This window comes from Syzygium oleosum, unplaced genomic scaffold (genome assembly GCF_021117445.2).
Source record: "Syzygium oleosum isolate NSW1041296 unplaced genomic scaffold, Sole_v2.1 Sole_v2.18, whole genome shotgun sequence".
Taxonomy (NCBI): domain Eukaryota; kingdom Viridiplantae; phylum Streptophyta; class Magnoliopsida; order Myrtales; family Myrtaceae; genus Syzygium; species Syzygium oleosum.
Window position 1 is genome coordinate 5,814,671 of NW_026607502.1, and position 6,314 is coordinate 5,820,984.

At 33.1% G+C, this 6,314-nt stretch overlaps 1 long non-coding RNA gene across 1 annotated transcript; it reads left to right on the top strand.

The window, feature by feature from the left end:
* The first annotated feature begins 2,704 nt into the window (after nucleotides 1–2,704).
* Nucleotides 2,705–4,746, top strand: LOC115687282 (uncharacterized). Its single transcript, XR_004006438.2, has 2 exons — nucleotides 2,705–3,040; nucleotides 4,442–4,746. It is a non-coding gene; the product is annotated as an uncharacterized LOC115687282 (long non-coding RNA).
* The last annotated feature ends 1,568 nt before the right edge of the window (nucleotides 4,747–6,314 follow it).

Sequence of the window (6,314 nt, forward strand, 5' to 3'; positions counted from 1 at the left end):
ATCTTAACGCAAAACCAGTGAAACTTACAAACATTGACATATAAATTTTGGTATATGATTTTTTTAAAATTTTGAATAATATTTAAAATTTACATGGAAAATAAGAAGTTTTCTTTTCTCTTTTGCTTAAGGAAAAGTAACGTGCTCAAAGATTGGTTTAACTAGAATAGTGAAAGTAAAAAGTTGAGATTTAAAAATCACACTTCATATCAAACATCCCCTCTACATGTTAAGTACGACAATTAATCGCAATTTGACTAAAATTACCTAACTTATGTTCAGACGGGAATTAAAAAATTCTTTTCTTCCAAATATTTTGCTGGTAAAATCACCTACTTGGAAAATGTCCATCTTCAACAATGAGTCCACATCTTTACTTTGTCGATGAGGTTCATACAATGAAATGAAGTGGATTGCAATTATTTTAGTGGATATTTTATAATTCCGCAACCAATAATTCAATACGAAAAGAAAAGGAGCTCTTAAGACGTACGCTTCTTAGCTCTTAAGTTGAAGTTTTTCTATTCTATTTATTACTTTTAATTTCATTTTACTTGTGAGGTGATGTAACAAATAATAGTTTATGTTATTTGTTTTTTTTTTTTTAATAAAGAAAAGTGAGGGGGGGGGGGGAGGGGGAGAGGGGGCTTTTTTTTATTCTCCCCTCCCCAAACCTAAACAATTTATAATATAATTAAATTTAAAAAAAAAAAAAATAAAAAAAAAAAAATTCTTAAAAATTTTTTTAATTAAATAAAGTGTAAAAAAATTATAATAAAATAAAACAAGACAAAAATGTGGATATTTACCATATCATAGCTTTTTATTGAAAAAACGTGTGATGTGACAGCGATTATGGTCATCACTATAAAAAGACAAATTAGAAAATTCTAAAAAAAATACTTGAAGAAAGTAAAATGTTAAAAATGAGCTGGAGATGATGGGTGAGGTAGTTGCTAACTAGCGGCACTAACAGGGGCATGCTGCTTTGATGGCAAGGGAGTTATTCTTTTTTCTAATTGTTTTTTTCTAAGGCTTATCCCAATCCGAATGTATCTTCAAATGCCGGATAGAATGACTTTTATCTTATTTCGACAATCAAATGCGCCTTCTAACATACTGAATGAACGAATGCCCTTAAAGAAAAATTCAGGATCCAACTCAAATGAAAAAAGAAAAACTTTGCGTTAAAAGAATCAAAAGAAAAACTAAAAATGAGTTTATGGTTTGGCCTCCGTTTGCTTTGCGAAAAAGGGAAAATCCCAAGTAAGTGTCTGAAGTGGCTATAACAGTTTTAAATAAGGGCCTAACCATGCTGGCCGGCCAAATTTTCCGGCCGATCAAGGGCATTTTCGTCAAAAATAATTTTAACATGAATTTTAGTTAAATTAGATTAAAAATTAAAAAAATCAAAGTTTTTTTTTTAAAAAAAAAATACAAGCAATGGACGTTAGACCTGTGCAAGGACCAGCGACCCTCGCCCAGATCTGGGAGAGGGTCGCCGTCCTCTCCAAGTTACGGTGAGGGTCTCCGGCCCTTCGTTGAGGTGCCGGCCATTGCTGCCGGCCCATCGGCAATGGGCGGCGGCCACAGGCGGAGCTTGAGTGTTCAATTTTTTTTTCCTTTTTTTTCCTTCATGAATTTGTTTTGTTATGGAAAGAAAAAATTAGAAAAGAAAAATAATCAAAAAAATTAAAAGATGAAAATGCCCTTGACTCCAGTGAAGTCAGGCTCTTTTTTGAGATTGACATAGCCACTTTAGACCCTTATTTAGAATTTTTCCCGTGAAAAATGAATGATTTGTAAAATATTTTCTTAAAATTGATCACTTGTATCACTTAAAATAGTTAGTTAATAAAAAATATTTAATTATAGATAACAAACTATGTCCTAACTTTTTTGTGAAGGATGAAAAAACATTTTCGTTCGTTTATATTTATAACATGATTCAAGCGATTATTTTTTAGAAAATATTTTTCAAATTATTTATTTTTTACGAAATAAATATATCCTTAATTGGGATAAAATCTCCAGAGTGAAAAGGGTAATTACTCCAAAATGTACTTTTACGTGTGACTTGTGGGCATCCTAAGAGTACTACCAAATGTGTAAAAGCTGGTATTTCATCATTATTCATCCTGCAGTTGATTGCCCTCGCAAATATTAATCTTCGTTCGAAGTGGCGAAATGGGTCCATTAACCCATTTTTTCACTTATATTTATTGGACTATGTTTAAAATGGATCACTCTAATTCTACGAACGAGTTTAAATGAGTTATAAGAAACAAAGAAAAAACTAAAAATGAATATAAATGGGTTTGACTCGGACCCATCTTTAAAGCGTTTTGTTCAAGTTTGAACCGGGAATAGCTTGGCCTGTTCTCCCATTTTGTTGGACCCGCAACAAGTTGTTGTCTCCTTTATTGCGAATCCGTGCTGAAGATTTCAAAGTGATGATATAAAACTTAAGGAGCAGAGATGTGCATGAATTACACGCACGACACATGACTTCCCACGTCATCAGATGCAAAAATAAAATGTTTGGACCGTCTACTGGAATATTGGCTAGCGTCCCAGTTAATAATTAGAAGGGTATTTGATGAGCTTACGATTATATGCTTAAAATGATTTTTTTTCCTCATAAACAAAAAATGACAAAGCAAGAAAACTACGACTTGTAAAAATATCCAACTCCACAAATAGACCGGCATCATTGTGTTCCATAGAAGTCAATATAATCCATCCCTCTGCTCCACCAAACCCTAAGTATGAAAGGGAATGAGTCAAACCAAGCCCAACCATGCCGTTCTCTATAAATACTTGATCCTAGAACAAGATCTCTCCACCCCTAACACTTTACCCTAAAGCAAGCATCTGTTCACAAAGCCACTTCATCTGTCTCCAGATACAATGGCAGATCTTGAACTCTCGAAGACCATCAATGTGGTGGTGATGGCAATCTTTGTGGTGTTTTTCTTGCTCATGTCCACTGAGTTGGCCTTTGCTGCTGTAGCCGAGGCAGTCCCAGAGCTTCAACTCGGTCTGTGTCCTGAATAATTTATATTTCTATATGCATATATGTGTCCTTAGTTTAATACACATCGAGTTTGTGTAAGATGCGAATCGTATAGCCAAGATTGACATTCGTACATATTTCGGTTTTGCCAGACCACTTAATAGACATATGTCGAGGATCATTTTCGTAATTCAAAATATCTTATAGGAGTACCATAAAGTTTTGAACATTTTGATTATGGTTAATACCACAAAAAATCTTAAATCAGTAAACTTGTGATAAATTTACAACAAACTAATTTTTGGACCACCAAAAACCCCAAACTAGTACACTTGTGATAAATTTACCCTACATTAGTTTCCGTTAAATTTTACTGTCAAATTGCTGAGTTAAATGACATGTGGCAGTTAACAGGTGTACTGGTTTGGGATTTTACCCTATGTTTGTCATAGGTGTACCAGTTTATGATTTTTCGTGATATTAATTCAATTTAACGGAAACTAAGGGAGGGTAAATTTATCATAAGTGTATCAATTTGAGGTTTTTGGTGATTAAAAAATTAATGGTTAATACCATGAAAACTCACAAAATGGTACACTTGTGACAAATTTACTCCAAACTAATTTTTTGACCGCCAAAAATCCTAAACCGATACATCCCTGATAAATTTACCCTCTGTTAGTTTCTGTTAAATTTTACCATCAAATTGCTGAGTTGGATGACACGTGACAGTTAATGGATTTACCAGTTTGGGATTTTACCCCTCCGTTTGTCACAGGTTTACCAATTTGTGGTTTCTCGTGGTATTAATCCAATTTAACATATAATAAATTTGTCATAAGTGTACCAATTTGGGGTTTTTGGTGGTCAAAAAATTATTTTGGGGTAAATTTATTACAGGTGAACCATTTTAGGTTTTTTGTGGTAAAAAAGTTAGTTTGGGGTAAAATTGTCGCAGATGTACCAGTTTGGGATTTTTCGGGATATTAACCCAAAAATTAAATTGAGATAAATTTATATTTAGGATTTTTTGTGGGATTAACCCTTTTAATTACGAAAAATGCAATCCTAAATCTTTTTGAAATGATGCAGTACATGTGCAGTTCCTTTTACTTGTCAGTTAACCAATTTTTTCCCATGTGGTAACAATTTTTGAAAAAGATGCAGTTCAAAAAGTTTCTCCTCTTTAAAGACTTTTAAATATTGAAATTACATCCTATACGTCTTGTCTTCCCTCTGATTCTCTATGCGATCGGATATGACATTATTTTATGAATATAATTTTCATAAAATTTTCGCATGGGAAGGCTACTACATATAGAGTTTTGGCCAACTCTTATGAATATAATTTTCGCATTACCCTATTTAATAAACTAAATAAATAAATAAATAATCGTTTTTCTTGACTCATTGTCTCATGTGCAGGACGTAGGCTACTCCACGATGGCTATAATACCACCGGACGAGGAGGGTACAACTGATTAATTCCTCTGATGATATCAAATATAAGATGGTGATGACTAATAATAATAATAATAATGTTTATAATATGCCCCGGTTTGTTATGTTATAATGTCTTGTATTGGTCATTTATAAATGGCCTCCCTTTGATTAAGTATTGGTAATGTATATGCCCATGGTATTGGAAAAATGACACTACTACATTAGTGTCATAGTTTGTGATTGGTGTGAATTTAGCCTCCTCGAATCGTTGATTAGTGATTGCATCATATTGTATATCATTGATTATGGGTGGCAAAATTTACTCACATGCTGGCTACTTAAGTGACATCTATTGATATGGTTAGAAACTCTCCATCGACGAGTGATTCAATTTGTCGGAGTGTATTAATGTGTGTACTCTCGTTTGATTAGAATCAGGAAGATACTCGGACAAAACTAGATTGGCCCTCTTCAAAATCACCGTTAAATACGACTTTTTCTTTTCTCACTTCACGAGAGCTCGCGAGTCACAACCGTCCTCGTACCAACGAGCCAATGTCACATGTGACAAGGACAGATTAACGTTTACATTGATTCATGATGAATATGATATTTGTACTAAAATAAGTAGATCCAACGTCGACTTTTCATTATACCATAAATAATCCTCCCAACAAATTTCGCCATCTTTTTTTCACCGATTATTTCATCTGCTTTTTATTTTTATTTTCTCTAATCTCTCTTTGATTTTGCAACAAATTTCGCCATACAATAAGATTAATTCGGTGGCGTTTTCGCGCTGCTATGCCTTTTTTGGGTATAAGAAAGGTGCATAACCTTTCACCAAGACAGAGTTCATTGCCTTTCACTTGGGCATGATATATTGTTTGACAAAAATTCGAAATCCAATTCCATATTGGTACATCGCTGAGTTTGTTGCGAAACAAGCAAATAGTGTTGGTCTTAAAAATTGATCGACAACTCCATGACCCGGGTCACGCACTAGTTACTTACCAACAGGTTTTCATAAGTACCAACACTTTCGTCGACTTTTTTAATACTCTACAAACAATTATCTTTGTCAATTACCAATGGTATCGAAGTTAACGACTTTTGTTGGAAATTACCAACCTTAATCTGAGTTGAAATACCAACATTTATCGCATTAAGAAATCAACTATTTTTAGCCACATACCAACTTTTTATCTTACTCGATTTTGGGAAGTACCAACATTTCTCTATACTTCTAATATTACCAACTATTTTAATAATATGACTACATTTATTTTTGTGGCTTACCAATGCCTTGGAAGTTACTTATTTCTAATGGGCAGGGGCCATCCAAAGTTCTGGAGCAAGTGAGCCCAACCATTGATATTCTTGAAAAAATATGAAAAATGTTTAATTGACTTTAGATGCTATACTTGTTTTTGGTGTGTTTGGAGTAGCTTTACTTTATAATTTTTTACATTTTCTTTTCAAATATTGCGGTCCATGCATTTCAATTTTATCTTAATGCAAAACCCATGAAACATACAAACATTGACGTATAAATTGGCATATGATATTTTTAGAATTTAAAATAATATTTGAAAATTTAACATGGGAAATAAGAATTCATTTTTTTTCTTTCGGTGAAGATAAAGTAACGTGCTCGAAAATTGATTTAACTCAAACAGTGAAAGAAAAAAGCCAAGAATTGAAAACCATAGTTCATACCAAACATCCCATCTATATGTTCAATACGACAGTTAATCGCAGTTTGACAAAAATTACCTAACTTATGTCCAAACAGCAGTTAAAAAATTCTTTTCTTCTAAATATTTTGCTGGTAAAAATCACCTAGTTGGAAAAT